Here is a 10,092-nt window from a genome sequence, read left to right on the forward strand (position 1 = left end):
ACGTGCCCCTAGGAGGAGTAAGGGTGGTTATCTCATGTCTCCTGTATTTGTGGTGCAGGGGAACTCTCGATCATAAAACTTTGTCCCTTAATTATTTTTTTGTGGATGAAATGGTTTCAAAACTCGAAATGAATTTCAATCATATTGATTAATCCGCATTGGCATCAGTTGGTGTCAATACTACATTTTTGTCGATACGAGATCAGTGAAACAAAATATATCGAGGGCAAAATGATTTAAAAATTAGAGAAAATTGCATTGCCACCACCTGAACTTTGGTACTTATTCAATGCCACACCCTGGACTTTTCGAAACACCAAATACACCCCCTGAAAATTCAAGCAATTCCAAATCAGTCCCTACCGTTAGCCTACCGTGTTAAGTGAATGAAAGTCTGTTAGTTTTTTTTACAAAATGCCCAAAACACCCCCAGTTATTGAGAGAGGACAATATTGCCTTCCCTTTCCTTTCTTCTAAATGCACACTCTCCCTCTTACTCCTCACTAGTACGAACAAGGAAGAAGAAGAAAACCTGTAACTTGACCGCTCCCCTCCGGGATGCGATTCTCAAACCATATTCCCATCGGCGTGGGATTCTCAAAACCATCTCCCCACCGGCGTGCGACTCTCAGAACCTCTCCTCCCGGCGACAGAGAGGTTGACCATTTCATTGGTCTGTTCTTCTGAGACAGCTGGTATTAGTTTCAAGCACATTTAAGAAAACCATGCATTTTGCCATTGAATAGCTAGTGCATTAACAGTCAAGAAATGTTATGGCATGAATATACTATGGCTGTAATTGGCCATCATGAATTGTCATCTCATTACAAGAAGACTACGTGGGCATTAATCTGGGTAGAAATTCAAGGCCAACAAATGTGTCAATGGAGTTCATGGTGAAACAAGGGATAGGCATGAGGCGTGGGTAGTGCTTGGACTTTTCTTATCAACTGTAATAGATTGGTATTCAATAGTTGGGTATGGGTCTATTTCATAAGCTAGTATCTTTTTATCATTTTCTCTTGGGTTGTGAGCATTGTCCTCTTGAGAAGTTTTGTTCTCTATTGATCTGGCTATTTTATGAAGTAAGTTGTTTTCTATTAAGAAGTTAAGACCACCGTTTCATCATCTAGAATCTTCATGCTAAGGTTTGCAAGGGTTAGTAGTTGTTCAACCGAAGTTAGAAATTAGTTCAGAATGACTTGGATGAGAAGAATATGTGACTAATACATGTTTGTCTTTCTCAGCCTCTGAAAGAAAGAGAAAGATGGAGACAGAGGTGAGAAGATGGGGTTTAAGTAGGGCGGGGGTAAGGAGAGGTTCTAAGAATTGCTCGCCGGTGGGGAGATGGTCTGAGAATCGCACGTGAGCGGTCAAGTTGCAAGTTGTCTCTTTCTCAGTTTGGGGCTTTCCTTGTTTGTATGAGTGAGGAGTGAGAGGGAGATTGTGGGTTTAGAAGAAGAAGGGAATCGTACGCCGATGGGGAGAAGGTCTGAGAATCGCACGCCGGAGGGGAACGGTCAAGTTGTAGATTTTCTTCTTCTTCCTTGTTCGTATAAGTGAGGAGTGAGAGGAAGAGTGTGGATTTAGAAGAAGAAGGGAAAAGGAGGGCAATATTGTCCTCTCACAATAGCTGGGGGAGTTTTGGGCATTTTGTAAAAAAACTAACAGACTTTCATTCACTTAACACGGTCGGCTAACGGCAGGGACTGATTTTGAATTATTTGAATTTTCAGGGGGTGTATTTGGTGTTTCGAAAAATCTAGGGGGTGGCATTGAATAAGGACTAAAGTTCAGGGGATGGCAATGCAATTTTCCCTAAAAATTATTATTTTTTATTCAAAATCAAAGGCAAGGCATCCAATTCGGCCTGATACGACCGAATGGTAGATACGACCGAATGGTAATGGTATTGATTATTGATATCAATATCGGTCAGAATCGATATTCTTTCCGATACCTTGATTTAAATCTTAGTGGGTGAAGAAAAGGTTGTAGCAACAAAAAATAGTGAACGAAAACTTGATCCAATATATTTATTTTCGCAGATAAATAGAATGCCGTCATGGTTCGGTGGATTAAGTGGAACTTACCCTCCAACAGACAACCCACCTATTAGTAATTAGATTATATATTTCTTGTTTTTTGGTAGACGATTATATATTTCTTGTTGGAAACGTTCTGCTTCCAGTTTTGTTTGCAGCCTTGTGGGTCGCTTTCAAGGATATAAAATAACGAATTCGGTTGGTTAGAATCCGGCTTATTTGGGGATTGAAGAAAAGACTGTTGTCTATGGATTTTATGTAAAATTTGAGGACTACCAAGATATGAAAGACCAAAGCATTTCAAGATAAATCAAGTTGAATGAATCTTTGAAGAATATCAAGATTAAATCAAGCTTTCTAAATGAACAAGTAAAATCAAACTACCTAAATGCACAAACCCAAAAAACTAGGAGGTTTGACTTAGAAAACTTTGTGACTTAATTATTCATGGACTTCTATGAGTTAATGATGATTATCTGTGCTTATTTATAGATATTAAGTTATAACCATATTCTCTAGACGGACAACCATATTTAAAAGAGAGTGTCCGTTAAAGGTCTTTACGGACTTCTGTCCTTGACTTTCGTCCCAACAAAGATTTATTGGTTTTTGAGTCCTGTTCCACGGACTTCCGTGAGTAACACATGAACTTCTGTCCATGAGCATATTTTATTGCTTTGTGGTAGTGTTGTTTAACTGAGTTTGAATTGCGTTAATCACTATACCTGGACTCTAACCAATTGACCGGATTCATTGGCATCTTAAATGATGTTGAGGAGTTCTATGAATTAGTTTTCTTAAAATATATTTGAATATTGAAGCCAAAAGAATTTAATACTTCCATACTGTTTTGAACTTGAATGGACCTCCTAAAGGTAGTTGATTTCAGAAGAAAGGGATAATTTGTTTACGTCATAACTTTGATGGTATCCATGATGGACTATAACGGCTAGTCTAACGACAGGAAATTTAAGTTTGAGTCACTTGAACATGTAAGTGATCTAACAAAAGATAACGATTAAAATCATCTTGAGTTGTGGGCTATATCTTATTAGAATCATTGTTTGTGCTTCATTGATGTAATTTCAGGCTTGAAAGAGGTTAGTTTGTAATCGAGCTTTTGTAGCTCTCATGTGTATTGTGTGTACAATTGAAGAAATCCTTGACTTACATAGCTTGGGTAAGGAAATCTTTGGTCTTGTGAGAGCTGGGTGTTCAATCTGAAGGGATTGTGATTAAGTTGGTGTAATGCCTGATTCTTGCAAGTTGGAAAGAGATCCTTGATAGTAGAGCAGATATTTAGCTTGTGTTACAAAGTAGAAATTGTTACACCCGTACCCTAACCCGGTCTAATTTGAACTGTTGTGCTAGGTCTCAGACCAAAAGTGGAAAGTACCATCGGGTTTTGGCTTGCGGCAGCTCATTGTAAAGGGGAAGAGATGACACCACTTGCTTGTGTATCTCTTGTCAATCCAACTGAAGGGGATTCAAGCCTTCCGACCTTAGACGGTAAGTGACCCGACACCTCCACACCTGTCCCGACACATACCAAAATTGTCGGAAGACCATACACACAACTTAGGGTAAACACCCATGGCATGACCAAGTGAGGACAGCTGGCAGTCAAGGCACAACACTGCCTTGACCATCGGAAACAAGCCCACCAGAAACAGCTTGGGCTGGATTCGGTGGCATATTTTTAGTGGCCCTTTGGGTTGCAGGTTAGGTTTCGATGCCCGTTGGCCCCACCACCCGTATCGCGAACAACTCCGGATGACTCCACACACTCTCCTACACCTCCCCCATGACTTGTACACCTTATGAGTCTGAGGAGGTATGCCCACATGTCCCAAATTGCGGAATAACCTACTTAGATCAGATCAGACACAAGCCAACCAAACAGACCCTAAGGACATGACTTACTATAAAAGAAGGAGTGAGTTCATTTCTCACTCTTCACTTGTCCAAACGTGGGGGAGGGAAAGAAGAGGAGAGAAAGGAAGAAAAGGAAGGAGAAGAAGAAGGGAAAGAGTGTTGGAGATCACCTTAGCTCCCGGCTTAGTGATTTCTTGTCGGAATATTGCTGGAGGTAGGTACCATCTTCTCTTACCACTCATTCTCTTCATTTTGACCTAGCATAGTTGAGCATGGAGATGAACCATGACCCCGGCACCTCCTGAAGCTCGAGGAATGTTTATTTCACTTTCCCGGTGTGGTTGCCGAGCTCAAACTAAGCTGGGTGAGCTTTGGCAACACTTGTGACCAAATGCCTAGTTAAGGTTTCCACTATTCGATTACCGTATCTCCCAAATGGCTTGGTAGAATCAGAACTTCTTCGGCTCAAAATGGAGGCGGAGAGATCCCTTACAAATACTATGGAACAAATCCTGAAAGTCGAGCCCGAGCCAGAAAGCCCCAAACCTCATGTGCCCTTTCTGTGTTCTCACCGAAAACAACCACTAGAAACAACCTGGGATGAATTCGGTGGCATATTTCCGATGAAGCCCAGACTCTTATGAGCTCTCTACCAAGGCCATCGGAAATATGACTGATATTTTTGGTGAAATTTCACCTTGTTTTCGGTGGACTTCCCATAACTGTCAAAGTTGACAGTACCTATGCCCTTTGGGTGTAATCCTTGTGGGACCCCTCCGATGTTTTCGACACGTAATGATACTCATCTACCCTTGTACATAGGACAATGACGTGCACGTACATCATGAACGAAAGTGAGTTGAACACCCAATTGATACACTTGGAATCCGATTTAGTCAAACATAGCCGAGGTGAGGGATGGTTGACTTTATTTTGTGGAATGTAATTCATTGTAGGATTGTTCACATGTGTTAGAAATTATCATTGCTTCTTTAATTATGAAATGAATATTGAACCTCATAACATGTTACTTTATTTTGAATAATTATATATATGAAAATGAGAATTATGATATGTGATATCTATTGAGATGTGTAACAGGATCCGATGTGGCCAAGGTGGTTTCAGTGCCTTGATCGTCGTGTGAATGTTGTATTCATGCATTGATTATGTGCATTGGATTAGAGGTAGTCGCGGATTACACTTTATGGACAATAGTGATTCTGATATCGTGTACTCCAGGACTACATTTGGAAATGAATATGCTTTGTGGCAGATGGTAATTTTATGTCGCGTAGTCCATGCTTAACTATTTATATGCTAGAAGAGGTATATAGTCATAGATTACACTTTGTGGCCAATGGTGATTTTGGTATCAGTACCTCGGGACTATACTTGGAAATGGATCTACTTTATAACTGATAGTGACTCTGGTATTGCGTGGTCCATACTGACTGATCATTATGAAAGGCATGTAGAATATTGTGGTTAGGTAACATTCCCTATGTTACGTCCCCTTGCCAATAGAGTAAGGTGTTGGATAACCCAGTGGAGGTATATTTGATGAACCTTTCTGGAATGCCACACCTGCGGTACAATGTGACTGTTGCCAGAGATGGGAATTAGTCCGACGTTACCAATGGTGATTCCGGTGTCGTGACTGCCAGGAGGGGATTATTAGAGGTTTGCTGGGTGACCGATGTGCAAGTTTTGGGACCAGGGATACTGCCTAATGTATCGTATTAACGTTTACCTGAATTAGTTGTATTGCTAGGTGCTTTAATAATCAAATGGATTTCATCATTAGCATCATGGACTATGTGTTTAATTTCTGTATTCATGCATCATGGATTAATGTACATGTGATTACTTATGCTTGATTGTGCATGAACCCCACCCCTCACTGAGCATGTTGGAAGCTCACCCCATGTATATGCCCCTTTTTAGATGATGATGCAGGTACAGTGATGCCCTTGGGTGGTGTTTCGACCTCTTCCAGACCCGCGTATGGAGTAGGTGACTGGTGGATGCCAGATGTCGAAGAGCACCATCAGGACTGTGCCTGTCATCACTGTGCATATATGACACCTTGAGAGGAACGAATATGTTGTCCCATTCACAAATATTCAAGGCTTATACATAACAAGCCCAAAAAGAATACTAATGTATAGTTATGAGAAACTTGATTACATAAGCTTACACCAAATTTTCTCAAATAAACAACTAAAAGCATGGAAAACCTAACGAGCCTAAATCTCTAGGAATTCAAACTTGACATAAGCAAATAACAGGAAAGAAAAATGCATAACTAAACCTAACACACTTCAACTGAAAGTAAAGCTAGTTATGCCGGAAAGCATAAAATAGGGAAATCCTAAACTACTGTAGCACCATATGCTACTACTTCTACTGCTCAATCTGATGTTGCTCCTGGTCCTAACCTTGACCTTGGTTCTAACTCTGACCTTGTGGCCCAACTTTCGGCACTGGAATCCCAAGGTACTGGACAATCCCCCTCATCTATCTCTTTATGGATGCCACATGGGTGTCAAGGAGGTAGTAGTTGCGATCCACACTCTCCAATTGGTTATCCATTCTCCTTAGGATGTTGTTAGTGATATCCAGACGGGCCATCACATCATTCAGCCCATACCCTCTAGAGCCACTAGAAGAGGAAACAATAGTAGTCCCTATAGTCTGTGGGGGAGGTGGTGAAAACACTCCAGGAAGAGGTACTTGTGGAGGAGACAGAGGGTTAGCACTATCCTGACCACCCCCATTACCACCTCCCTGCTAGTCCTCTACATCCATAGGCTGCTACCTTTCTTCTTCCTTCATCCCCAGTTACCTCATCCATGTTGATTGTCATTTTCCTCAAGGACTCATAGTTGAAGTCAAGGACATTAACTCCAAACTCTCCTCGTCATCTAACTCCACCCCAAAGTGGTGGAAGACCTCAGATAGGATCTGACCATAGCAGAGGTTCCCGGTCCTACATGCCTCCGCCCCAGCCTTTGTCACCATAGTCCACCTCAATAGATACGGAAGACGAATCGGCAACCCCATATAAACACAATAGGTGACATAGGCTTGTAGAGTAGACACCTCATCAAAGTGTCCGCTAGCGGGAAGGATGTTTAGCTGAATAATCTGGTGCACGACCTTTGGTGTAGCTCGATAGTTGACAGTATGGTCCCACCCAGATCCCTCCTTGGTGAGTATATTGTTCATTTCTTATTGGACGTCAAAATTTTGGAACTCGTGGGATAGAGTTCTGGGAGGGCAATAGGCCAGTTCTCCCATATTGGAGACCATTAGGATATCAACCAACTCTGCCATGCCAAAACATATGTGGACCCCCTTCACCTTGAGGTGATCCTCATCTCCTCAGTTCCATGGTTCTTGCATCACAGGTTGCAGCAGAAATACCTCACAAGCCGCGGGTAGTACTTCATGTTCGGCTTTAAAATATGGTACTACCATATAGCATCAAAATGTTGATGGATACAGAACTGACGGAAGTCCCTAACATGCAGGAAGAGCCTAGCGATCTTGTTCAGCCATATACCGGAACAATTGGTGGTCATATTGCTCCTCTGCGGGAAGAGCCTATTGTTGTTGAGCGGTAGCATGACGAGGAAGGGCACGACATCTAGACATAGTTGTAAAGGAAGATTATCTATGGTTTTGGAAGATCAAAACCTAGGTTAGAGGAAGAAATCACATCCAAAAACCTAAAAAGTTAGTTTAAGAGAGAAGAAAAACTCACCTTGAACGCGAAGACAGGGGAAATCGGTTGTGAAACCACGTACAAAAGTGGGGATGGATGAGGTAAGCTCTCTTGGCTGTTTCCTCTCTTTCTCCACAGCACAAGGTCGGGTTTTGTGAGAAAGAAATGAAGCCCGAGCCTATATATAACGTGTTCTGGCTCACCGGAAATACATGGGCTGAATCCGGTGAATAAAAAATTTAAAATTTTGCCTCTATTTTGTTCACCGGGATATATGACTGATGTTTTTGGTGAACCAACCTTGTTTCCAGTGAAAATTTACTCCTATTTCCGGTCAACTGTGAAGGATGGATTTAAGAATTATTTATTTTATTAATTAGTTTATTAGGATCTATTTAAGCATGTGTTGAATTGTAGTATCATGTGGGACCCCTATGCATGTTGCAACCCTAATATACGCCTTGTATGCACATGTGGGACCCACTATTCATGTTAACCCTAACATGCTTGCTTACACATGTATGTGTGACTAACTAAGATTCCTCAACAGGAATCATGTCGCGTAGGAACACCCGATCCCAATCCAATGCGTCACCTCCTGCTTCCCCTATGCGGAACCGAGGTAGACCTCGAATGTGCCATCAACCCCACCCATTCTCACTACCAAGATGTTGCCAACATAATGGGCAATATGATCTATGAAGTGGAACAGAGGCAAGCCCAATTCATAGCTGGGATTGATACCCGGATCCAGGCAGCTATTGAGGCCCAAAATGCACCTCCCGCACCCCCTACTCCACCGGCGCCAGCCTTGGTGCCGGCTAGCTCGGCCACCCCTGAAACATCGGATGGGGTGCAAGGGTAAGTGCAAGGTCAAGTGCATGGGAAAGTACAAGAACAAGTGTATAGACAAGCTTAGGTACACATGGAAGGTTGGACTAATCTAACCAAAATGATGGAAAAGTTCTAGAGGTTTAGGCCTTCATACTTTTCCAATGTGGGCCAAGACCAATTGTTGCCCTCGAGATGAATCAAAGGTATGGAGAAAGTTTTTAGGTTGATAGGCTGCACCGACAAAAAAAAGATACTGTGCAGGCTATTAATTGTAAAATAAAGTCGATGCTTGGTGGAGGGCTATTGAGCCCATTCTGAGGGCAAACAAACTGAACCCCACTTGGGAGGATTTTAAGGAAACATTCTTCGGAAACTTTTTTCCTAAGAGTTTCAGAGACAGAAGGGAAAGTGAGTTCTTGAACTTGGGGCAAGGGTCCGATCAGTATTAGAATATTAGCAACATTTTGAGGAGCAATTTTACTTTGCTCATGTGCACATCCGAAGTGATCAGGCCAAAGCAAAGAAGTTTGAGAAGGGGTTGAGGCCAAGTATCAGTTCAACAATTGTGGGGTTGAAGTTACAACCTTATGCTGAAGTGGTCCAAGCGGCCAAGTCCATTGAGGACCAGTACAGAGATAACTTCACAGCACAACAAGGAATGAGAAAGACCCAAAGGGTCAACTGACTCTAGGGGAGCTAGCAAGCTTTCCAGAGGGCCTTTTATCAACCCAACTCAAATCTAGTTCAGAAGACCAGATGTGAGCCAGGCTTCCCAATCATCCTAATCCGGTGGTGGATCTCAGTCCGTGGGTTCTAACCCCCGATGCTTCCATTGTGACCAGCCTAGTCACCTAGCCCGGACATGCCCCCACCGTCGGTTGGGTGATGCACCATATACCTTGCCTCCCAGACCTCAGTAGACCTACCTAACAAGTAAACCAGTGTAGGCCCAACAGGGTAACAAACCACAAGGAAGAGTATTCACTATGATAGCAGAAGAAGCAGAAGCTACACTGGGAGTGGTGACAGGTACCCTATTAATATCATTATTGCCTGCACATGTGTTATTTGATTAAGGGGCATCCCATTCATTTGTGCCACTGACATTTACAAAAAAGATGGAAATTCCAAACAAAAGCTTGACTCACTGTCTGGCAGTTAGTACACCCACAGGGAGTGTGGTGGGTTTAAAGTATATGTATTAGCCATGTTCGGTGACCATAAATGGACATGACTTGAATGCACACTTGATTGAGTTGGACATGACTGACTTCGATGTGATTTTGGGGATGGACTAGTTGTCCGCTTACAGGGCCAGTGTGCTATGTGTAGAGAAGGTGATAATTTTTAGACCCCATGATGAGCGAGAATTTAACTTTGTAGGGGATAAGCCAAAGAAACACAAAAGGATTATTGTGTCAACCCTTTGGATGAAGAAGCTACTAGACTAAGGATGTCAAGGCTACTTAGCATTTATGAAAAATACTGAATAGAAGTCAGACCATTGACTGAATTAGATGTGGTAAGGGAACTTACCGATGTATTTCCGGATGACTTGACAAGATTGCCTCCGGATCGAGAGACAGAGTTTGCTATAGATCTACTTTT

Source organism: Macadamia integrifolia, unplaced genomic scaffold, assembly GCF_013358625.1.
Source record: "Macadamia integrifolia cultivar HAES 741 unplaced genomic scaffold, SCU_Mint_v3 scaffold429, whole genome shotgun sequence".
Classification (NCBI taxonomy): Eukaryota; Viridiplantae; Streptophyta; class Magnoliopsida; order Proteales; family Proteaceae; genus Macadamia; species Macadamia integrifolia.